The 25411-nt window shown below is 31.3% G+C and overlaps 1 long non-coding RNA gene across 1 annotated transcript; it reads right to left on the bottom strand.

Moving 5' to 3' along the window:
- Window positions 1–12347: 12347 nt before the first annotated feature.
- Window positions 12348–17686, bottom strand: LOC146992947 (uncharacterized). Its single transcript, XR_015039062.1, has 3 exons — window positions 17609–17686; window positions 14649–14714; window positions 12348–12639 (listed from the first exon to the last, which is right to left on the bottom strand). It is a non-coding gene; the product is annotated as an uncharacterized LOC146992947 (long non-coding RNA).
- Between the last annotated feature and the right edge of the window lie 7725 nt (window positions 17687–25411).

Raw genomic sequence — 25411 nt, 5'->3', positions numbered from 1 at the left:
TGTAAGTGTCAGCAGAGGACGATGCTATCAATGGTCAAGCATCAAACTTTCTTGCATACACAGATTTTTTCTATTAAAATTCTCTCAGCTCCACTTTTAACTATTTGCTTTTCTTTAGTTACATTCAATTGCATCTCTTGCACTCAGAAACTTCTTTTTTTTACATTTTAGTGCTTTCTAATTGTTGGAGTTTTGAAGCTACCAATGCTTCTCAACTTGAGAGTAGCTGTGATGTTTTATCCATTATCGAGGAAAAAACTTGAGGAGAGTAAATTTTTCATTATTGTATTAAAAATGAAGTCTATAAAGTGATATAGTATACGATGTATTTTATCATTCAGTATTAATATTGATATCTTATTTAACCACCGTTTAATCTTCGAATTATGGTAACTTGGCAATTTTTTGGCGACCAACCCTGTTACAGCAACCTGCTAGTTTTGTTTTGGACACCATTTTGTTTTCACGAAGTAAAGCCATGTTTTTTTTTACTCAACATTTTTTCCAACAATCTGCTAGCCGAATTACGCTTATACTAGAACTTTTATGGAACAAAAATTCTTAATCATGACGTAGATTAGGTGCGAAATTGGGAGAAAGTGCAGAATCGCAAACTGCTTGCTGCGTTTTTAAGAATTGCACATACACGGTATCCATGTACACGTTGACCTATTTTCACTTAAAAAAACATCCCAGAATTGCACAAAAATGGCATTGCATACACTCTTGACTTTATCCCTGTACACTAAAGTCCTAGCTAGTAACCTTTATCGCCTTACCAAAATGTCACCAAACTACCTGTTACCATATTCCAAAGATCAGCCTTAATCACCTTATATATATTACATGGATATTTTGTTCTACATAGTGTTTATTCGTATGTTCTGGAATTAATTACCCACAAATACACTGTAATTGCTTTTCATTGTAGTTATTTAAGCTTAGAGAATGTTTCCTAGAAATGCTATACTTTTGCGAAGAGCTGTAACTTTTTTTATGCATATACATAATATTTAATGTTAATCAGCAACTATATATTTAATGCATCACAATGACAATAAAATGATAAGCATACTTGTTACTTTTATCACATACTTCTGTAGCATTAAATGGTTTTCATGAGAATTAATACAATGCATTTGCTGACTGTTAATTTAAACGGTTCTTCCAAATATCAAACATTGTTTCCTTTAAGTGTCTGCGATCACTACGACGTTTGTTTTATCATGTTTTTGAGTTCATCTTCTACAATATAGCAATATGAAAACTGCTGCTATGTTCTAGAACCTTTTAAATTTGTAACTATCAGTTCTGTGTCCAGTTACACCTTATGTGTGTATGTATTGCAGGAAAAGTTTTGGCTCTAGTGTAGAACTGGGTGCCCATTCGATTAGCGACAATTTTTTTTTTTTTTTTTTTTTTTTTTTTTTTTTTTTTTTTTAATTTTTGGCAATGAAACCTCATTTCTGGTTACCATGATAGTTTTAACTTTGTTTTAGCTTCTTGACTTTTTTAAAATGAAAATAGATGGATGTGTACATGAACAAATTTAAGGCAGTGTGCAATGCCTAGTTTGTGCAATTCTGGGATGTTAAGTGTTAACAGATTGATGTGTACATGGACACAGAGTTTGTGCAATTCTTTGACTTCTTATTTTGGTTTTGTGTAGCATCCATCTTGAAATTGTGCTTACTTTACATATATATATATATATAAAAAATCTCCAATAAACAAGGGGCACCCAATTGTAAACTTTTACCAAAGTTTTTTTTTTTTTTTTTTTGTTAGGCTGCATTTATTGAAGGTGTAATCACTTTTACTGCTAAAAAACAAAGTTAATATCAGCAGGATGAAACATCCCTTTGTTGGCAACATTGAGTAAGTAAATAATTATATACATCAAGAATTAATGGGTAACGTCTTTTGTAAAAAATTATTTATTTCAACCATAAACTTTCTAGGAGGGCAGACCATCCCCAAAAATCAGATCATTTATTTAATATACAGAGATATAATTTCAAAAGATTAATTAAAGATACATTAATATTGCTTTTGGTTTTAATAATAGCAGTTAATGGTACTATTTATAATCATTGAGCTGTTTCTTAGATTTCTTTTGCGGACACTGTAATTCTACCGAAGAAATACATTACAATTTCATGGTTGACCACACGTAGGGAACTGCCTCCTACGGGCCTGCCCATGCCCTATTTTCAGTCCGTAGACCCGGGCTAGGAGTTAGTTCCTGTTAAAATAAAAGCATAAGGTACTTTATTAGGTATTCATCTATTATTTTGCTTTTTAACATATTGTAATGACAATTCAATATCCAATTTACACTCAGTCGGATTAATCAATGTATTTTAAGAATAGTAGTTAGTAAAAAATATAACAAAATTGCTATCAAATTACTTAATTTGATATTTCTACTTAAACCAGGTTAATTCTATTGCTGGCTTTATAAAAACTTGCATGACATCTGATTCAGTTTCCTAAGAAGTATCAGTTTGTTAAATTTATGTACTTATGAAATAAATGTTAATTGTTACCATATTTAACAATCGGAAATACTGAAGCAAAACATTTGCATTTCTGTTCATTTGAAAGGCATTAAGTTAAATTGAGACTGGCAATTACTACATGAAGTTTCATTAAGCAAAAAGCAAATTCTGCTAACAACATCCTTTATAAATAACTTTAACAAAAATTATGAATTTCTTTTTAAATTAAATGCACACAGAATTTTTTAAAATCATCATATTACCTCCTTTGATGCTTTATAAATTTATTCACTGGCTCATTAACACATTCTGAACTTGAAGGTATAGTTGGCAGTTTTTCACAAGTAGCAAAAGATGCTCTTAAAGTTTTTAGGAATTCTCTCACCTTTTGTTTTTTATCCTCTGTGTCAGCCTGTGATGTTAAAAACTGAAACTCTGCATGCCACTTTTCCTTTTCTTTTTCAAAATCTGAATGTTCCTTTCTTCTGATTTCTTGTGTGATGGCATAATGTTCTTCAATTTGCTCATCATTTTCAGATACGTCAATTATCAAATCATCTTTCTCTGAGCAAACATTTGTACCACAATCTATATCACAAACTGAGCATACATAATGAATGTGCTTACATATCTGAAATCTCACACTATAATCAATGCATGAACAAACAAACTGATGAATGCAGATGTCGCACTCATGACATCGAATGTTACAATTACACACTTTTTCAAAATACACATTATTTGTATGAATCAGTCCTTCTTGACTTCTAGATACAATCCATGCCTGTTTTGGCTTTATTTCGTATAAATCGTAATCAGCCATGAATTTGCTTCTTTCATGTTTGTTTCTAATTTCCTTCATTCTAGAAGTTAATTTTGGCTGTTCCACCGAAATGATTTGACCCATTAATTTCTTGGCTATTGCAGTTAAAACAAAATGCAATTACTTATCTAATCTTTTAATAACTGTTCCACCAGCTTCTTCGTATTTAAGTTGCCGATGCCACCGCTCTACTTTCATGTTTGTATTAACACCCAAATAAGTTCGGTAACAATATGCCCACTGTTTCTTACGTTGCATGTATGTGAAAGCTTGAGTTTCATCATGCAACACATAATCACTGATACAAGCATCGGAAAGTCTTTCAAAAGTTACAATATCGATTTCTTTTAGAATTTTCAGTAACTCTGACTTAATCTTTACTCTTATTTCTGGATCTCGGACTTTAGAATTCAAATTTTTGAACCATGCACGTTGCACATGCCAGCTGCAAAGTAAATGGTGATCTGCCTCTCCAAACACAAAGCACCATGCGTTGTAATATGCCGGAGCATCATCAGACATGAAAACTGTTGTCTTCAAATTTGGAAGTCTTTCTTTAATGGAACTGAAAAATGCAGCAAACGTTTCAGTGGTTAATTTTGAAGAATACAAGATTGCCACTGGGAATCCTTCAAAATTGTTATCATTAGACTAGAAGAGAAACACGCTAATGTGACAATCAAAATCGTAAAAAACAACCTTATATTTAGCGTAGGTATAACGAAACACTCAAATTTGTGTTTCATTTGTGTTTCAGAGTGTTTCATTATACCTACGCTAAATATAAGGTTGTTTTTTACGATTTTGATTGTTATCATTAATTAAAACAGATGTCAAATTTAAACCATACTGATTTGTGCCATGGGTAGAATCTATCATGATACTCATGATACAATTACTATGTCGTTCAAGCATTTTTAATTGTGCACTATTCATAATACCTAATAAAAAATCCGATTTGCATAGACCTGGGTACTGAGGCAGTTCTTCATTAGTTTGTTTATATATTAAAACTGGATTGGCAGGTTCTGCCTGCAGTTTTCTAACTGCAGGCAGACTTTTATATCTACAGGCTTACTTTTATATCTACAGACACGAAATCATTTTTATCCAGCATAATGTCTTTGTCAATCCCAAAGTCTCTACGAATATTTCGTAAATCTTGTGAATTTGTTATACACAACCGTTTTGAAGGTGTGTAGCACTTTTGAATTTTTGACAATACTTTTGCTGGTGGAACTCCATGTTTCATTAAATTAGCTAGATTAGTTTTTTCTGTCTTCGAGAGAGGCAATTTTCCCACTTCTGTTTTGTGATCGACATGAACAGACTGACATTCCACTTTTATTTCATTTTCTTTTTCTAAAACTTTTATGTATGCTGGACACGTAATACCACATTTAATAGAGCCAGCTACTTTAATATTACGTTTTCTTGACTCTTTAATTTTACTTTGCCCATTTCTATGGCACTGATAATACGATGCAGTTCCTTCTTTTACTGCCTTTTTACTGGATGAAATAATGAAAGAAGATTGTGTATTTCGTTCCATCATTTCCTTCCAGTGTTCAAATTCAGTTTTAGAAGTAAATACTTGATTTTCATACTCCAAATTTATATCAGTATGATCTGTTTCTATATGATGTGATAATTCCTTCATTGTTCGGAATTTAAGACTGCAGAGACCACAAATTTTATTACAAACCTTGTGAACTTCTTTTTCTGGATGATACTTTCTGATATGTTGGTACATATTACATTTAATACTGAATGTTACTTCACAATGAGGGCAAGATATCTGAGATGTAGAAGCACATGAAACTTTTAATTCCATTTTTTATAGAGAAGTATATTTATATATTTTATATATTATTATTATGTTTTATATATGTATTTCCATATTTTTATAGAAAATAACAAGTGTTATTTCTTTTTAGATTTATTTAAATTTAACACAGAATTTTCAAAATTGGGTAATCATAATTAAAAAAAAGGGCAGACAATCAATAAGAATAATAAATACTACGCTTACTCACAAAGCAGTAGCCGGTTCATAGTAGGCGCTCAATTCCGAAACGACTGAAATTCCCTATACTCAAAATCCCTTTTCCTTTTTCCTCTTAGCTCATCCCTACTTTCACGTACCACACCTACAAATCTTGGACTCTTCCAGCAAACAATAGCATTCGTTCCGGGATTGAGCGCCTACTAATTGACGGATCCAACAACACAATGCGCATGAGTGGTTAATGTTGGTGCGAATAGCTTAAGCGACTAATCGCACCGGTGGTGCGAATAGCATCGGCCAAAGTTTACTATCCAGTCTTTGAGCCAGATATTTTCTGTTGCTAGTAATACTGGCTCTTGTATTACAAAGGATCCCCATTTATATGTCCGACAAAGAAGATTCCACTACTGCCGCCACTCATTGCAGTTATTTGAAGTGCTTTAAAATCGAGCTTTTCAATATCTGGCAACCTCTGTAACTAATTAGTTTATCTTCTCTTGGTTGGAAACGGTGGTCGCCGGAGGAAGGACAACGGAAGTAGCAAGCGTTTATTATCGCTCCGCCTCAAAGCCGTGTATATGCAGATATAGTGCGTGATAATAGTCAACAATAGTATCATCGCAAAGAGCAAGCTCTATCGTACATGTTGATTTACGATTTTGACCGTGTGACGCTTATGAAAATTATTAAGGAATATTAAAGTATCTCCATTTACGTGCATTGTGTAAAGCTAGGAGCTACAACTTCCCTAGAAGCGGCACTGCCCGTTCGATAGGTCCGAGCTACCACCTGTGAACTTTGACCTTCGCAAAGCAGCAGTGCAACCTTCCCCGAACCCCTGCAAAGGGAACTTACAATGGAGCTGCAATAAGGAGAGAAAACAAAAGGAAGTGTGTGTTTATATTCAAAGTCATATCTTCGCTGCTAATTACTTAAGCGCCTCCAATCTAATTTTCCCATAAACAGAATACCGAGTGGAACCAAAGTTTCTAAAATTGAAGAAAATCGGACGGTTAGTTCGAAAACTCCAAGTCTAGCTATTTATACAGTTTCATTCGAACTGTTTACACAGCGAAGGAAATCACCAACTCACAATTCAAATTTCACAGAATAGTTAGTTAATTTGTTTCAGTGATTTAAGCAAGTTTTTCAGTGACAGGCAATTATTATTTAAAGTTTCTAATTTTACGTTTACATCTGTGCGTGAAGCGTGTTCTAGTCTGAAATTTGCAAGCCGATCTATGCATACAACTAATTAACTTCGGTTAAATTAGTAACTACATCTGTGTGTACAGCCAGTGGCGTAACTAGAACTCTTGGACCCCTATGCAAAAATTTTTAATGGGCCCCTCCCTCAATAAATTTAATGTGCTTAAAAATAAAAATTAAAATTAAAATTTTTAAAAAGTTAAAAAAAATCAAGGATTTCGCGAGCCAGTGTTTTTATGATGAATTTTATTACATGTGGATTATTTGTTAAAAAATAAAAGCACATCCTTAGGGAATCAGTTGAAAGGTACGTAACATGAAGAAAGAATAAAAAGGAAAATATTTCCCTTGATCAACTGTGAAATTTGCTTTAGTCTGGGTATTTGATATCAGATGATTTTAATCAGTTATTTAAGACTTTTTGTGTGCGTGCGAGAGACAGACTTTTCTCTCCTTTCACTGAGATACATGCTGATAATAAATGAATAAGTCTATATAAAAAAGGAACATGTCACGTAAAGTATAGCATTAAGAAAAGTAAGAAAGCTTAGTTTTGCGGAGATTTTTATATAAAATCCAAGAGGTTTTACATACAAATATGTTTTGAATTTTTATATAAAATCTGCACCAATCTAAGTTTTTTCACTGAATTTAGCAAACTTAAATAACTGGCTATATTATAAACTGACAGACAAGATAATAGACAAACGTACAGAAAAGATATACACTAATATATAGTACTTTGCGTGATTTACTCAGCTTACCAACATGACTTATGCAATAATAAAGTAATAAATAAGAACTTTTATAATGTAAATGATACATTTGTTAAATATAAAACATATTTACCATAGACTTCATAAAAAACAATTTGAACATACAATTTTTGGAGAAAATATGTATGGTAAAGTTTTTCCCTGTCTTTTTAAAAATCTTTTTGGTATACTAGACTACTTGAATACATGATTTTTATAAAAAATATGAATGCTACAGTTCTTTCCTGTTTCCTTTTAATTTTCCTCAGTCCTACTCTAATGTTTTTTCCCATCAATAATTGTAATTATAACACTGGTGGCCAAAATTCATCATAAAGAAAAAAATCTTTCTTTACTAAAATTTGCGCCTCCTAACCTTCATTTCCGCAAAATTTTTTACCAATACCTGGACGCGTAATGGCAGACCGCACATTGAGTTGAACAGTGTTAAGTGAATTTCGCTTACTGCGCCTGCTTGATGGTGTACCTTTGCGCGGGAAGAAATATTGGCGACTATAAGCAACCCTACGCTAGCTTCTTCGTTATCTCCATGGCTGTCGATTGTGTTCGAGTGATGTTTACAACTACAATGTTGTGGAACTTTGTTTATTAGTTATTTTAACGTCCATACCGATTGCACTTGCTTATTTTTCTAATATATATTTCATTTTAATTTGTCAATAACAATACATTTAATATTTGTTAACATATGTTGTGCGTAATAATTCGTTATTTAGATGTAATTTGTTTACATGTTATAATTCAGTAATGTAAACTGGATTTTTCTCGCTTAGTTTGTTAGCATACATTCGCGCTTTTGTTGGTTTAATCCTAGTATCTGGTGCACACGGGATTTGGCTACTTTTGGCGACTTTATGATGAGCAGTAAAAATGGGACATGTACGATGAGTAGTAAACAGGTCATTCAAAGAATATATATAGTTATATATAGTATATATTATGTATATAGACACATAGTATATAGTGTATAGTATATAGACGTTCTTTGGATCATTTTTGGTGTTGGCGCTAATTTTCAAAATCGCGACGTTCTTTGGATCATTTTTGGTGTTGGCGATAATTTTCAAAATAGCGCCAACGCTGCACCGTGTACTAGGATTTTACCCTTTTATTTTCTCATTTCAAAGAATTTAATAAACAGCATTAAAGAATTGTAAAATTTCTTCAGTGTTATTTACAAGCACTTGCTATACTCCTCAGTGTTTCTTTATACATGTACGAATATAACGTATGGTAAATCCTGAATTGTTTTTATTGCTTAAAAGTATAATGAATAAATTTTCAACTAATATATCGTAACTTTCAGTCTTTTTCTGGACGAAAATTTGTACAGTTACAAAGGAATGTGCAGAATTTCATAAGTATTACATCTTACATTTTGAATGCAAACACTGCTTCACATCATTTTGTAATAATGATTTAGATCTTATCTCTCTATGCCTGTATCAATTGTTTCATCGGATTATTTATGAATAATTCCTGTTAGAATTAGGAATATATATATATTATTAGAAAAGTTTTTTCCTGTATCATCTCCAAGGAACAGAAATTTAATTAAAGTGATGAATTATTGGAATGAATTTTAGTCAGTATTTCAAGTTATTTAGAATTCTACTGCAGTGGAAAATATGTTATTTAGATTTATGTTGCATTAAAAATTATTTAAAAGCTGTGTAGAAATATTATTTTGAAATGTAAGAAATTTAAGTAGCAGAAACCAAGACGTCAGTACATAAACAATATATTTTTTTTATTCTGGGGGGTTAACATTGTTATTAATGGTGATATAATCAAATAAATAACAAAGAATCTTTGCAAATGAAACGTATTTTACCATTTCTTTGAATTTAGATATTTCTTCAAATATTTCAAGCATTTAAAAGAAATATAGTTTACATATTATGTAACTGTGTATGTATTTCTATTTCCTGAAGTTCTGAATATCTGCAGAAACACTTATTTCGGTCTATGATTTAGATGGCTTAGAAAGTTAAGAAATAATTTTTTTTAATATTTTCAAATTATCAACAAATGATTTTATATTAATAAGAAATTGATACTTTTGTAATCCCCCCCCCAAAAAAATTCTTCAAGACTAGCAAATACTTAGAGAAATTTTAGTTGTACATAAATTTGATTCCCCCCCCCCAAGTATATGTGACGAACATGGACGTACGTGTGATGAGTACGTTCCGTTAGACTTTGTGATTGTTTTTTGTCAACTATACTTGTTGCCAAAATTTGGTCTTTATGCATATATATAATGTATACAACATGCATGCAAATTTATGATGTGTGTGATTATGGGAAAGCCTCGAGGGCTATCTGCCTAACGGAAGGGACGCCTTCATGGAGGACTTTCTAAGAAAAACTGGCTCGTATACACGTTGCGGGGAAAACCACGAAAACGCCAATGCAGCCAGCCCATTCACGGGATTCGAACCTCAGACAGAACTACCAGTGTTCAGGAACTTTACCACTCGGCGGTTGGTGGGCCTGTTTAAAGTTATGATAGCTGTTAATTTATCATAATTGACCAAACATTACGAATACTGTTTCTCTTTCAAGATACGTACTTTCAGTTGTTTTCATAACAACTTCTGCATTTATTTAGAAAAAATTCTGTTGATAAAATACTACACACAGAAATATTTTTAAAATGATGTTTAAGAATGCTGTTGATTTTTCAGAGACACAGTAACAATTTAACTGGTTATAAACTTAACAGAGCACAGATATTGAACAGAAAAAAGATTGCCATTCGAAATGCTCAAATGCCAAATTAAAATATTTGATCATAAAACAAATGTAATTACAGTTAACTGATTTTTGAACCTGAAGACTGATTATCAAAAATAAGTTAATGTTTATTAAAAGAATTTCATGAAAACAACCTAATTTTGAAGTACAATGAAAATAGTATATTTTACTTTACCAAAATAGCTTAGTAGGACGATTTTGTCAATGTATTCTTTATGTTTATTTATGGGAAATTCACAGAATGTAACATATATTATGAATATAAAGGTAAATTTTTTTATTTTAAACTATCGCTAATTAAATTAAAAATAATTTACAAAAGTTTGAATATTTGGTGTAAAATTCGACTTTTCATTATTAAGATTAAAAGCCCTTTCCACTGATTATTTTTCTTGATTTAATGAATCTCCTTTTGATCTTTCTTACACCTTATAAGAATTTCACCCACTTTGGCAATATATACTGTGTGAGAATTCTGGAAAACTTAAGCGACTTCTCGTTATGTTTTGGAAATTACAACAGAGGTTTGGAATAGGTATAAAAAACCCTTTTATAGACTCAGACAAATTAACAGAGTGCACAGCTTATTAATACATAATCAGCCAGCATTTATGGCGTAAATCAAAAGTAACGAAATTAATTTAAGTAAATTTTAGTTAGCCCAAAGGCTACACAGACAAAAAATGCACAAATTGTCTCAGGTCTAATATTGGCATGATAAGCTAATGGCGAGAAAAATGCAATGCTGCAGATAACCTGCTCCCAAGATAACCCAACTAGTAATGTGGTCTTCAAGTAGATTCTTCGTTCTGATTCTACCAATTAAAACCTCTTCCTTTAAATGCTAATGCTTTTTATCTCATTTGAATACACTCAAAATTAGCATTCTCGCAGGAAAATGGAAAGAGAGAATAAAAAGCTAATTAACATAAATAACTGGTTAATAAAAATAAATGAATACTCTACAACCTCAATTCACCACTTTAATTTAGCCATTTTCATTTTTATGTAGCCTTTATGTCGAAATATACATTTGTTTTGGTGATAATAAACTTAATTCTTTCATTTTTTACCCGATTACATAACATCACATGCAACAGCTGAAAATATGAAAAACACATGCATATATCCAGCAGTATGTTAATTTCTTTTGAATATATGGTGTCTGTCATCTACAAAAGAAAACTGTAAACTTAAAATATAAGATGTGAACACAGGTCTCCTGTTGGATAATATAATAAAGTAACACTTTCTGGTATTATTATTTGTAGGACCTAAGGTCCTACAAATAATAAAAAATAATAATTAAAACCAAATACTGTGTGGAGAGTAAAAAGCATAACGCAGAAACTTGGTGAAAAATTAAATCCCATTCTGTATAACTATATATGCATTTGACATTATTAGGTATTACTAATTAAATTAACATTTTAATACTTCAATGAAATATCAAGAAAATGAGAAAATATTATGAATACTACTTACTGTATGATATTAATTTTTTGAAAGTGAGCTAATTAATAAACAAAGACCAAAATATATAATTTCATATTCCTTATGCTGAAGTCTACTTCATACTATTATATCATCATTAGTTATAAGGGCAGAACATTGCAGTCTTCACCTTGCAAATCCATGAGCAACATTTTAATAATATAGGAAAAGTTCATACAATGGCCAGTAGCTGAATTGAATGAAATGAGTATTTTAAATTTATAATTAAACATATTTTTAATTTGCTAGAAATTTAGGGACATATAATGTTTAAATATTTAAAGTTTCGGAGGAAACTATTTAAAATGTCTTCTTTTTTTTGGGGGGGGGCTGGTTGCTTTAATTGCTTATGGGTTACAGATTTCAGCTATATAATCTCATAAATAGCATTTAAAGATTATTTTTTTTAACCCAGGCAGATTATATTTTCTCGTATGAAGTTATTATTCAAAATGTATTCACTGCCATACTTATTCATTACTATTCAAATACTAATAAATCGTATAGTAATACAATATTCAAATATTAATAATTAAATCCTTAAAAAATGTTCTATATTAAAAGGAAGAACATTTTAACATGCCCAATTGAGCAGTATTTTTTAATCTTAAAATACGTCACTGTTGTATTATTTTTTAAATTCGTTACTAATATATGAATTAAGTAAACTCAAGTATTATTTAGAATCGAGGATTAGTGATGTGGGTGTTTTGAATGTTCAAAGTTTTATGGAAAAGTACTATTGAATGGTAAAAAAAGGTTTATTAAAATTCAAATACAGTAATTCAATGATGTAATATACACATATAATTAATATGTACAACAAAAAATTATTGTATGAAATGCATAAGAGAGCAAAAAATGAAAACATATACATGAATTTACAATAACATAAGCTGCAAAATAAACAGAATACAGGAATATTCACATAAATTTACAATAATATGAAACAATTAAGTGTTATGAGTAAGTTAAATCTTCATTTTCATTGTTCTTTTAATATCTTGTGTTGGTGGTTGGCCTGCACCCATTCTTTGAGTGATAATCTCTGTGGCACTTCATCAAAGCCTATATTGTTGAAACAAACATTACCAAATGCTAAGTTGTAATGACATTAATACGTGTATCATAACAAATACACAATGAAAATTAAGAAAATGTTAATGTACTAATATTTCTTTTTTCAGTAGTATTAATTCTTGAAATATCATAAAAGAGGAATTAGGCATTTTTTATTAAACATTCAATTATACATCTACCAATTTCAGTGTTATAGTGGCACCAGGATAATCATGCGAAACACACTAATCCCCTCGAAGATTTCTGATATACAAAATAATTTTGGCAGTAACTTGTAAAGGCTAAAAAATATTATCAAAAAGATACAATTCTTAAGTAATTACATATATTTTGCAGAAATACTTTGGAACTGTTTGAGATGGTATTCGTGAGAATCCTCGTGTAATTTTTTAATTGCAGAATAATTGAATTGAAAAACAACAGAATGCAACCAAATTATATTATTAAGTATTCTTTCATTTCACTTTCTAATGCATGCATAATAGCATTAATTAAGAATTTAATAAAAACATTAAAAATAATTATATGAAGCAAGATCTCTAAAATTTCAAAATTGCATATAATTAAAATCTAGTTTAATATCCACAATACGTTTTTAACTCATTATATTTTCATAAATTTAACTTTGCAATCTATGACGAATTACAACAAAACGTACTTTATGACAAAAGAACATGAACTTCCAGACTAAATATAATGTGCATCATTTAGTCTGAGATTAAAAACTATGTATACAAAAAATTTCAAAACACTTGATGTTTATTCTGTTGCAGAAGCACACTGTTTATTTTCAATGTATATAATAATAAGCAAAGATAATATGTGTCAAATTTTCAGTTCTATAATTTTTATATCTAATATACAGTGCACTATTATGCTAATAAGCAATCTTTTATTTTCAAATTCTTGCATTATATGTTGGTGATTATGGGTGGTTTTTTATTCATCTGTTTTCTTATCCGTCATTGCAACTTCACTAAGACTCCCGTAATTTTAAAGAAATATTTTAAGGAAAGATAGGTTAAATTACATAATAATTATATGTACTTTGCTTGCACATTTACAGTCAGACATAATACTCAACAACTAAAAATGAATGAAATGTGCTTGAAAATGCCCAAGTGGGATTTGAATGGCTTCAATAACATATACTGGAAAAGTATTATAAAAATATTGCTCCAATTCTAAATAATAGTTGCGTAATAAAAGAACATTTTAGATATGATATTAACTAATTATTTTTTTAAATTTTATCTCTTTGACCTTTAAAATGGAGGTAATGTTTCTGATTGATATTATGCGAAAACCTGAAAAGCAAACAACAACACTAAATCTAAAAAAATGTTCCCAAATTTCACACATCTGCAAGAAACTAATAAGGTCAACCTGATTAACTGAATTTGGTTTAATCCTAGTATCCGGTGCACACGGGATTTGACTACTTTTGGCGACTTTATGATGAGCAGTAAAAACTGGAAATTGCGATGAGTAGTTAACGGGTCATTCAAAGAAAATATATAGTTAAACATAGTATATACTATGTATATAGTATATATGCTATGTATATACACACATAGTATATATATATAGACGTTCTTTGGATCATTTTTGGTGTTGGCGATAATTTTCAAAGTCGCGCCAAGGCTGCACCGTATACTAGGATTTTACCCTGAATTTGTTGGCAGATAATGATTCAAATCTGAATATTATTTCCACCAAATTTATATCAGTGTGCGAGTCATCGTATGTGTGAATGAGTGCCTACTATAAATTAAGTATAAATCTTACTCTGAACTACTGAGTATACTTATGCACTAACGTTTGCATTTTCTTAATTCATATATTTAATTAGCATTATTACAAAATTAAATAATGTCTGTAATAATTGTAATTGAAACAATTACATTTGAAATTTCACCTCTTTCATTAACTTCATTAGCAAAGCATACAATTAAGTGCTTCACAGTATTAAAACTGTAACTCAGACATTTACTTACATCTTAACATTCCACTTCCAGAAACAAAGGTTAAAATTTTTCAGCTGACATTCACTGTGCCAATGCCTGAAATTAAAATCATTTTATAAAAATCTTTAATATGATGATTCAAGTATTGAAAAATCTTATATTATAACATGGTCATACACACAAAATATTTTATTATTTTTATATCAATAAAATGATATGTTGTTCTGTGCTGAATGACTTATTTAACACGAGAGTGTGAACGGTTGTGAAATCACATCAAAATAATAAGAAAATTTATAAAAAATGAAATAAGGGGTTATTGTATTTAAATTTTACTATTTAGTTTAAGAATGATTATTTACTAACTGTAATTCATACATTCATCTCTGGTACAGACTTTCTACAAATTATCTTTGGCTACTATAGTCTGTATAGTCAGCTTGACAGGTACAAGCAAATGATGATTGACAGTCGTAATTATTATCTTGCCTTCCTGCTACATGTGCAGTACACGTACATGTCTTCCTATAACTTTCATAATGGCATACATACTTTTCACTGCAGAAACATACAATTTTATGAAGAACTACTGGTTGATCTTTACATTATGGTAACTTGGCGTTTTTTTGGCGAAAATTTGCCGACCAACTCTCCTATAGCAACCCTCTATTTTTTTTTCCCGCCGCCATTTTGTCTTCACGAAGTAAAGACATGTTTCTTTTCTTTTTATCTACTGAACACTTCTTCCAACAATCTACTAGCCGAATTACACTTATGCTAGAAATTTTATCTAACAAAACTGCTTAATCATGACAAATATGCACTGCAAAATTGGGAAAAAGTGCACAATACCATACTCCTTACGCGTTTTTCAAAATAACACATACACATAAACCATGTACACGCCGACTTATTTTTACTTGAAAAAAATCCCAGAATTACACAAAAATGGCATTGCGCACACTCTTCACTATATCCATGTACACTGCTTTTTTCTCATAAATTAGAAAAATTTCACGAAAATACATGACAATTTTCTGAATCTTTAAACCCGGTAAAAAGAACATATATGAAATTACCTGATCGCGAAAAAGTTTATACCCTTTCCAAATATGAACATTTCCACATATAAAATAAATAAAATATCCAAAAACTTTTACCTCTAAATCATCTATTATATTATACACGTCACCAACGAATTCATACCGCAAGCATTACAAATACTTAGTGTCAAATATTTAAATTATTTCCATGCACGTTTACTTCAACTTAAACGTATACCAAATTCCTACAAACGTAAAATTCACAAAATAACTATCATTTAATTAAAATATCACTAAACCATGTACACGTCGACTTATTTTTACTTAAAAAAACATCCCAGAATTGCACAAAAATGGCATTGCGCACACTCTTCACTATATCCATGTACACAGCTTTTTTCTCATAAATTAGAAAAATTTCACGAAAATGAATAACAATTTTCTGAATCTTTAAACCCGGTAAAAAGAACATATATGAAATTACCTGATCGCGAAAAAGTACATACCCTTTCCAAATATGAACATTTCCCCGTATAAAATAAATAAAATATCCAAAAACTTTTACCTCTGCATTATCTATTATATTACAAACGTCACTAACTAATTCATACCTTTACTTCATTACTTAGTGTCAAATACTTAGTGTCAAATATTTAAATTATTTCCATGCACGTTTACGCAAATTACTTTACTTCCACCTTACATTTAGAACAATGCATAAAAATAATATCCTCAAATAATTAAAAATACTAACTTACCTATTCTTCTTCAGAATCTTGATTACGTGTCCGATAAACTTTTCTTATTTCTGTTTCAGGATCTTTAAAATCATACTTATAGTTCACACCAAGGTACCAAGTAAAATAAATAACTTAATAAAACATCTTTACTTCTATCTCGCACAACCTTAAAGAAACACTTATTACCCCTTTCAATCCCACTAAATACCCATTTCGAATTCACTTTAGTTAGGGCCATGGGATCCAAAAATTAACGAACACTGTTTCACACAACACAGAATAAAGGCAAATACAAAATTTCCAGATTTTTTTCCCGATTTCCCCCCTTTTCCGATTAAAGAACCGTAATTCGTCCATTAATATCACATGACATATCACATGATCTCTCATTTCCCTCACACAAAATAATGCGTAATCGGAACTGAGTACTGCTCACAGTATTACCAAAGTCCCAGGTAGTAACCTTTATCGCCTCCAAAATGTCGCCAAACTACCAGTTACCATATTGTAAAGATCAGCCGAACTAATTTGCAATAATATATAGCACACATTAAAACAATCTAAGCATACTTTATAAAGTGCAATGTTATGTAATCGTTGACGAAAAATTACATACATCAAAATATACTTTATTGTTGACTTTACTATTACTTTAGGGTTATTAAAAATCATCATCAATTCCTACATGCTGTACAATCATTTGCCTTTTAAAAATATAACTTGTTAACATTTAATATTTCATCAGATTTTTCTATTCAATAGATATTGAATAATATTAGGAGTTATGTAAATTTAAACCAATTATATTTTATTTTTACCAATTCTTTACAGTTATACCACAGTTTATTACATTACTTTATATCATATTAACTTCAATCAAAACATTTCAACATATTTTGAGATAAAAGACCCAAGTACCTTGCATCAGTTTTACCTGTGATAAAATTACGCTCTAAATACTAATAGTTTTCTTCTTGAAGTTTCTTGAAAATGATGTTTCTTTTCGAAAAAATTAGAACAGTAAGGAAACAAATCAATCCTTAAAACTTTTTTCTTAATGTTACATTATAAAGAAATTTAGGAAATGTTAAAAAAAAAGTTATTGAACTGTATGTGTGTTAAGAAAGATGATACTGTGACATAGTACATAAACATACTTGCACTTATAACATATCAAATTTACTGAAATGGGAAAATATATACATACCTGAAAGCAATCTTGCAATAGCATTTGGTTTGGAGCTCTTGCGCTATCCGCTGGGGCATCTGTATTTACGCTGACTTTCTTTACCCATTTTTTGCACTCTTCAATCGAATTTATACTTTGATCGTATCATTAAGCTTTCCAGTTGTTGGAGCAGTACAGTCAAAAATTGTATTTTAGTACAGTAATTACTATACATTTACATTATACTCTACAAAGATTTAAACGCCAGATTTGTTTACAATCAGATGGCGGTACATCTACCATATACCGTCTTTATCCTCCTTTCAAATCGCGCCAACATAGTAATTACGCCAAATTTTTTTCTGGGCATGCGCAGTAGGCGACATTCGTTTAACACTGTTCAACTCAATGTGCGGTCTGCCATTACGCTACCTGGACGTCCATTTTCTCAGCCATCTCAGCTTCAACGCTCAACAGTGATAGGTTTGACAACCGATCTTGCGTCATATCATTTCTCAAATATGTTTTTATTAGTTTCAATTTTGAAAATGACCTCTCACTCGTAGCTGCGGGTACAGGTAATGATAAATACAATATAAGTAAACTGCACACTTACGAATAACTAATTGCCATGTCATAATATTTGACTATTGCTAATTTAGCTAAATCCTTAACGGATTTCAAATTTTGGATTTCTGTTCTGAAAGTATTTATAAATAATAACAGTTGTACTTCCAGTGCATTAGTAAAGTCTTCTTTATATAACTTCTGTATTTTTGACACATTATTAATAATTTCGTTATTTGTTAATGATGACAGAGTTTTAGGTTCCAAAAATGAAAACATCATTGCGATTTTTGTCATTCCAGTCATTCTGTACTTTAACTGAGTATTTAAAATGTCGAGAGCAGCATAAAAAACTGTTACTTTAAAAGATATTTCGGAATTTTCAAACCTGTTATCCTCACATAACTCATTAAAAATTTTTTTTGTCTTTATTTTTCTTTTATTTTCAAATTTAGTTTCTATGCCCCATTTATTTGCAATAATCTCAGCTTCTTTCATAATGTCTTCAAACTTGTTTCTCATATCTTGAATATTAATAGAAACGTTTTTTAGATTTTTATGAGCTCCATTCAAGTCGATTGATTTTCTTTGTAATAATTGAGATGCTGCATTAGAAAAAGATAAAACCTTTTCCATAAAAATTGTTAAGAATAAAAATTCAAAAGATTCCATTTTTCTTTTTAACTCATTTGCAATGTCTTTTTCTTGAGCTTTTTTTGACGTTAATATAATTTCATTTAATGCTTTCAAGATGTCAAAGTATCTTATTTTAATGGCTATCAAAGATGATAATCGTCCAGCCCACCTTTTAGGATTTAAATTTTTGATAGTAATTTCAGAGTCTCCCGAAGAAAGTAAACCCCACTTTTTTAAGCTTTCACCGAAATACACGTAAATATTCTGAAGAATTTAAAAATTTGCATAGTTCTCTTAACACCTTGCACTGCATCACTAAGAACCAAGTTAAGATTATGGGCGGCGCAATGTACGTAGAGAGCATTTGGTTGCATTATTTGAATGCGCTTTTGCACTCCATTATACACACATGTCCATAAATTAAGGATAATTCGGAGTCACGCGGAAATCGAACTCTAAAATAAATATATCACCTGTAAACTCACTACACACATCTTCAATAATCATATGCAAATTTCAGGAAGTAAACAGATGACACCGATGGTACGTCACAATGACGAGAGTGTAAGAGAGTGATATATAAGGAATACAGGCAAAGAAGTAAAATTGTTCGCAGGCGCTTTATAAGCATTTCAGTGCAATAACCGAATAGTTATGACACAAAGGACGCATTTGGATGATTTTTTACGTGGTAGAATTATTGGCCGTCTGGAATGTGGGCGTACCCAACTGGAAGTATCAGACGAACTTGGAGTTGCCCAGAGTGTCATCTCCAGGCTTTGGCAACGATTCCAAGATGATGGTAATGTGAGTAGACGTTACAGCACAGGTAGCCCCACAGTTACAACGCCGAATGAGGACCGGTATTTGGCAGTTACTGCCAAAAGAAACAGGCGGAGCACAGCCTCAGACCTGTCTCGTCAGCTCTCTTCAGCCACTGGTACGACAATTTCAAGGCAGACCGTGTACAGACGCTTAGGGCAGATTGGTATATATGCTCGTAGACCTGTCAGATGCGTTCCACTTATTGCAACTCACTGTTGCCTGCGGTTAGCCTGGAGTAGAGAGCATGCATTGTGGACACCGCAAGAGTGAGCTTGTGTGATTTTTTCCGAAGAGTCCAGGTTTAGCTTGTAGTCTGATTCTCGCCGGACTTTCATATGGAGAGCTCCAGGTACCCGTTACCACCAAGAAAACATCATTGAATGACACCGTTACGGTGGTGCAGGAGTGCTCGTTTGGGGTGGAATTGTTCTGGGTTCCAGAACTGACCTGCAAATTCAAATTGGAACCATGGCAAGCTAAATCTATCGGGACGTCATTCTGGAACAACATGTACGTTTGTTTCGGGGTGCCATGGGCGCACGATTTGTGTTTATGGATGACAACGCCCGTCCTCACCATGCAAACATCGTAAGCGAATGCCTTCAATCGGAGAATATCACCCGTATGGACTGGCCAGCATTCTTACCGGACTTGAATCCAGTACAGCACGTGTGAGACATGCTTGGCCGACGAGTTGCAGCCCGTCAACCTCCTCCTACATGTCTACCGGAACTTCGGAGAGCATTGCTTTTTGAGTGGTGTAATATCCCCCAAGATCAGATCGATAATTTGATACTCATCATGCCTAGGCGTTGTACGGACTGTATTGCATCGTCTGGGAGACATACAATGTATTAACAATCATACCAACCACGTAATATTGGTTTTTTGTAAATAGGTTTTTTTTGTAAATTGCTCCAGGGAGAAAAAATCGCTAATTTTTTTAATAATATCAAACATATAGCATCTTTTTTTGCTCTTTACCTTTTATTTAATAAATAAGCTTTACAAATAAGTCAAATTTGATTTGCTTCTAACTCTTCCTTTGCCTGATTTTGCATTATCCTTAATTTATGGACATGAGTGTATATTCCGCTCATATTACTTGCTCCATCATATCCTTGTCCTCGACATTTTGAAAAATCAATTTCCTTTGCTTCCAAAATATTACATAGGTATGAAGTAATACCTATAGCTGATTGATCTGTTATGGGACAAAAGCCAAGGAAAGATTCTTCAATACTGAGATCAGTCGGTATATTTGTTTCATCATCTTTGATTACTTTTACATGTCTGTAAATAACACTTAGTTGGTCGTGCTTTGAGATGTCCTGCGTAGTATCGGCTATGATAGAAAAAAAAGGGGAACTTTTAATTTCTTCCACCAGCTTCCTTTTCAAACAGCTACTTAAACAATCAATTAATTCATTTTGAATTGCAGAACTCAAATACTTAGTAGTACCTGAGGGCATTTTTACAACCTCATTCATTACAGTGTCGTATTCTGCCCATAATTTAACATCAGATAAAAAATTACCTATATATGTATCTGAAGTATTTTCTCTGTGTCCGAGAAAACTATTATTATTTTTTGCTAATTTTAAAGTAATTTTGATTAGTCTCTCTAAAACTAATCGCCAAAAATTGATTTCATCTTTTACAGACTTTTCCAGCATTTGCTCTATACAATTATTTGCTTCCCAATTTGTCTTTACAATACAGCTTGCGATATGATGAGAACTTCCCTCGTGCTTTTTTATTCGTACAGACAATGTTTGCCAGTGCTGTAGTCCCGTTGTCCACATCGTGTCCTTGTTCGAAAATAACCAGCATGGTTCGCAATAGACTTTATTAAGTTTAGGTGAATAGCAAAGCCAAAACCTGTCTATTTTTAAACCCGATTTATTAATCTTGGTGTAGTAAAGAGAAGAAAACGATCTGCCATCTTGATTTTTGGGGAAGCTGATATCTTTTGGTCTACAAGGGCCACAACTCAAAATAAATCTCTTCATATCCTTCGTAAGATTTTGTGGATAGTAACCAAAATCGGATGGATACCTTTCGTTTTTTACATCTGGAAAGGCCGTCAGGACTTTTTCTGGACTTTCATTGTCATTTGTGACTGTATTTGAAATATTTTTGATAGTTCGCCTATTTCAGTGTCTTCAGTCAAAATATATTTTGTTACATTTTTAATTTTTAAAACTATTTCTGAACTATCTGATGCTTCTTTTAAATGTTCGTCAGTTGCTGATGGCTGTTCCTGTGAGTTTAAAGTTGATGTCTGGTATTCTCCTCGATTAGAATTTTTAATTTGGAAATACTGATCAACAGTTTTAATTTTCTTTATTTCTCGTTCTAAAGCATCGTCTAATTCTTTCTTTTTCTTCCTTTTCTGAGCCCCACTTAAAGCTTTCTTCTCCATATTATAAGATTTTCCTAATGTTATAGTCTATAAATAAAAATCCATATAAGTAGAATAAATAATTTAATTCATCATTTAATGAATCAAGAAAAAATATTTAATAATATCTTTCAGTAATTTATGCCTATTGAAAACAATATATTCTGTGAAAATAGAAGAGAAACACGCCGAGTGAAACAAAATTAGTAACACAATAACCTTAAGTTTGGTGTAGATTTATGTTAAGATCTCAAACAATTTTTAGGGCAAGCAGGTTTAGGTCCCTCTTCGTCAGAAGTGAAGAAATCTACAAGACTGAAGAATAGTCATATATTTTCAATTGCGCCAAAATATGTGTAAATATTTATTTTTGAATGATTTGTTTTACCTGGGTAAAAACTTTTATTTTATAATATTAGCTATAATTTTATAAAAGCTCCTTGCCTTCATTTCCGAAAACTCTCGAACATAGTCAGAAAGATCAATTTCTTTAGGTGTATCTTGCTGTATAGAAATTAGAGCAAGATTTGTCAGCCTAGTCTCCGTCATAGAAGATCTTAAACAAGTTTGTATGTATTTTAATTTTGAAAAAGATCTCTCTCCACTTGAAACTGTTATAGGAAAGGACAGCAAAATTCGAAGTTCCACTCCAGTATATTTGGAAAACACTCAAGATTTTATACATATTCTAAACTGACAAGGGGCTCCGCTCCAGGAACGATGTATTTTGACAGATCTTCCAGTTCATCACAAAGTTCCGAAGCGTTTAGATTACTCGAATGTTTATTTGTGAGTTTCAATTTCTAGTTTTCTCTGAAAGATGTTTGAGGGTTTCTACGTCGTACAGAAAACTGTACCGTAGTTATGCTCCGTATTCCCGAGTAAGTTCAAATCTTTCTTCTACAGAACGAATAGCAATGTTTAACGTGTAGAAATACAGTTCTACTTTAAATTCCTCTTCCAACACTTTGTATGTTTTCATATGAAGCCTCGTACTCAAACAATCTACGTCGCCTTAGGGTATGATGGACTGGCTAAAGGAAGGGTAGATTTCTAACGTTTCTGCCATTTACTTTTCTTCTGAGATGAAATATATTAAATTATTATTTAAATTATTAAATTATTTTTATCACTTCTACAACTTTCTAAACATGTTTTCTCCTTCTGCAGAGCTCCGACAGCTGACTTCAGATTCGTCTTTATACATTGCAGAATTTACTCGCGTGGTTTACATGAATGAGTATATCATGCCAAATAGCAACTGAGACGAGAAATTTTAAATTTTGTCTGCCAAGGATGATGCCGAATGCCATAAGAAACTAGAATAAATATTTTTTGCAAGCTATAATAATACAGAATAAATTTCCTCCACAAATAAAAAAAAAAAATTAAAATGTAAACAATGATTTGTATTAATTTTTATTTACTTTTTGTTTAAACCTTTAAAAAATATCGCAAAATTTGTAAAAAAATAGCTCTTTCTGTAGCGTTATTTTATTGGCAATAAAACACTGACTAAGATGAAAATAAAAAAATAAGAGCAATTAACTTAAAAAATTTCCACTTAATTAACCAAACAGACAAAATATTCTGCTTCTGTGCTGTGATTCGGGGGAGGGAGCGCCATATAAGTTATCCATGAAATAAATAAATAATGAAAAGGAAATGAATAATCAAGCCAGAAACGAGACAAGGGTAAAGCCAGTGAGAAACTTACTGTAAGTAAACGGGTAGAGGGGCAAAATTAGTTCGTACGAAATTTACAAAAAAATCTGAAAGCTTTCAGGCTTTACATTACGCCCAAAGGGACATTTTTTTTAAAGTTTTGTGTCTACTTTTATTTATTAAATATCATGTTCTTCCCGCCTAAACCATTAAATTAAATTCAACAGCAATATCACATGAGCATATCTTTAGAATTTTCGATACACAGTCTCGCGCACTAGCGATAATTTTTTTTTTTTTTTTTTTTTTTTTTTTTTTCGTACAAATTTTCCATTGCTCGCTTTGAAATCGTTGAATTTCTTAATCAAAAACACGTTAAAGAGTTATAAAATAGGAAATCGATAATAAAACAAATTTCAAATTCCAAATTCGGGCTTCCAGGTGCCCATATTTGGTGGAACATTACATGATTCAAAACTGGATGGCTCTAGGTACCGTTGCTTTATCCCAATGCGAGAAATATAGATACGTTTATGCAGATTTTTCATTGTTTAATTTCTTTAAATATTATACAGGGCTGTAATACTTGGTGGCAACAATTTGAAAAGTGAAACGATATTTATAGTGAACCAACGCAAAATGCCAAAACGAAATTAATAGCCTTTTGGGGCTAAAAATTTAGAACTTTTAGTGTGAAAAATCTAGCGCAAATGCAGCTAAGATTGATCAAATTTAAATTTTTCAAATTTATTGATTATACTATCAGGAGAGAGTAATATGCTTGTGAAAAAGATTATTGCAACCAGTATAAATATTTAACGAATAAAAATTAAACAAAATAAATTAATTTTTTAGCCCAAAAAAGGTGCAATTTGCTCTGTCGGACTATTATTTTCATTTTCGCATTTTGCGTTGGCTCGCTATAAATGTCCGATTCACTTTTCAAGTTGTTGCCACCCAATATTATCGCCCTGTGTTATATTTAATGAAATTAAATAAGGAAAGATCTGCATAAACGTATCTATATTTTTTGCAATGGGATAAAACAACGGTACCTAGAGCCATCCAATTTTGAATAACGTACGTTTCCACCCGAATATGGGCATCTGGAAGCCCAAATTTGGAATTTGTTTTATTGTCTATTTCATATTGTGTAAAACTTTAACGAATTTTTGATTAACAAGCTCACCGATTTAAAAGTGAGCAGTAACAACATTCTACGAGGAAAAAAAATCGCGCGGAACTGTGTATCGGAAATTCTAAAGATATGATTTTAAAATTATTTTGCGACATTGCTATTAAACTGAATTTTATGGTTTAAGTGTAAAAAACATGATATTTAATAAATAAAGGTAACACACAAAACGTTAAGAAAACGCCCCTTTAAACGTAATTTAAAATCTGAAACCTTTCAGATATTTTTCTGAATTAATGCTATATTAATTTCTTAACTCATTTTATTTTTTTAATGTTTTTATTATATTAATTTCCTGAACTAAATTCTGGAAGGATTAATGTAAAAATTCATTACAATAAGTTTCTGATTAACTAGCTTCTGTAATGTATGTAGTTTCTGTGTGATTAATCTTTGCCGGGATAATCAGAAAAAGCATACATGTCTATAGAGGTTAAAATTATGCACACTGATATTTATTAAACCTGGGCTTAATTTAGGAACTAAAGGTGTCAGAGTCCTACTGTAAGCCATCAAGTACAGTGAAAGAAAAATGATTATAAATTAAACA

The sequence above is a fragment of the Stegodyphus dumicola genome, chromosome X2, assembly GCF_044657685.1.
Source record: "Stegodyphus dumicola isolate Sdum_Otavi_A_Nest chromosome X2, ASM4465768v1".
Classification (NCBI taxonomy): Eukaryota; Metazoa; Arthropoda; class Arachnida; order Araneae; family Eresidae; genus Stegodyphus; species Stegodyphus dumicola.
The sequence above is the reverse complement of the archived record's forward strand: the minus strand, read 5'-3'. Positions and strand labels throughout refer to the sequence as shown.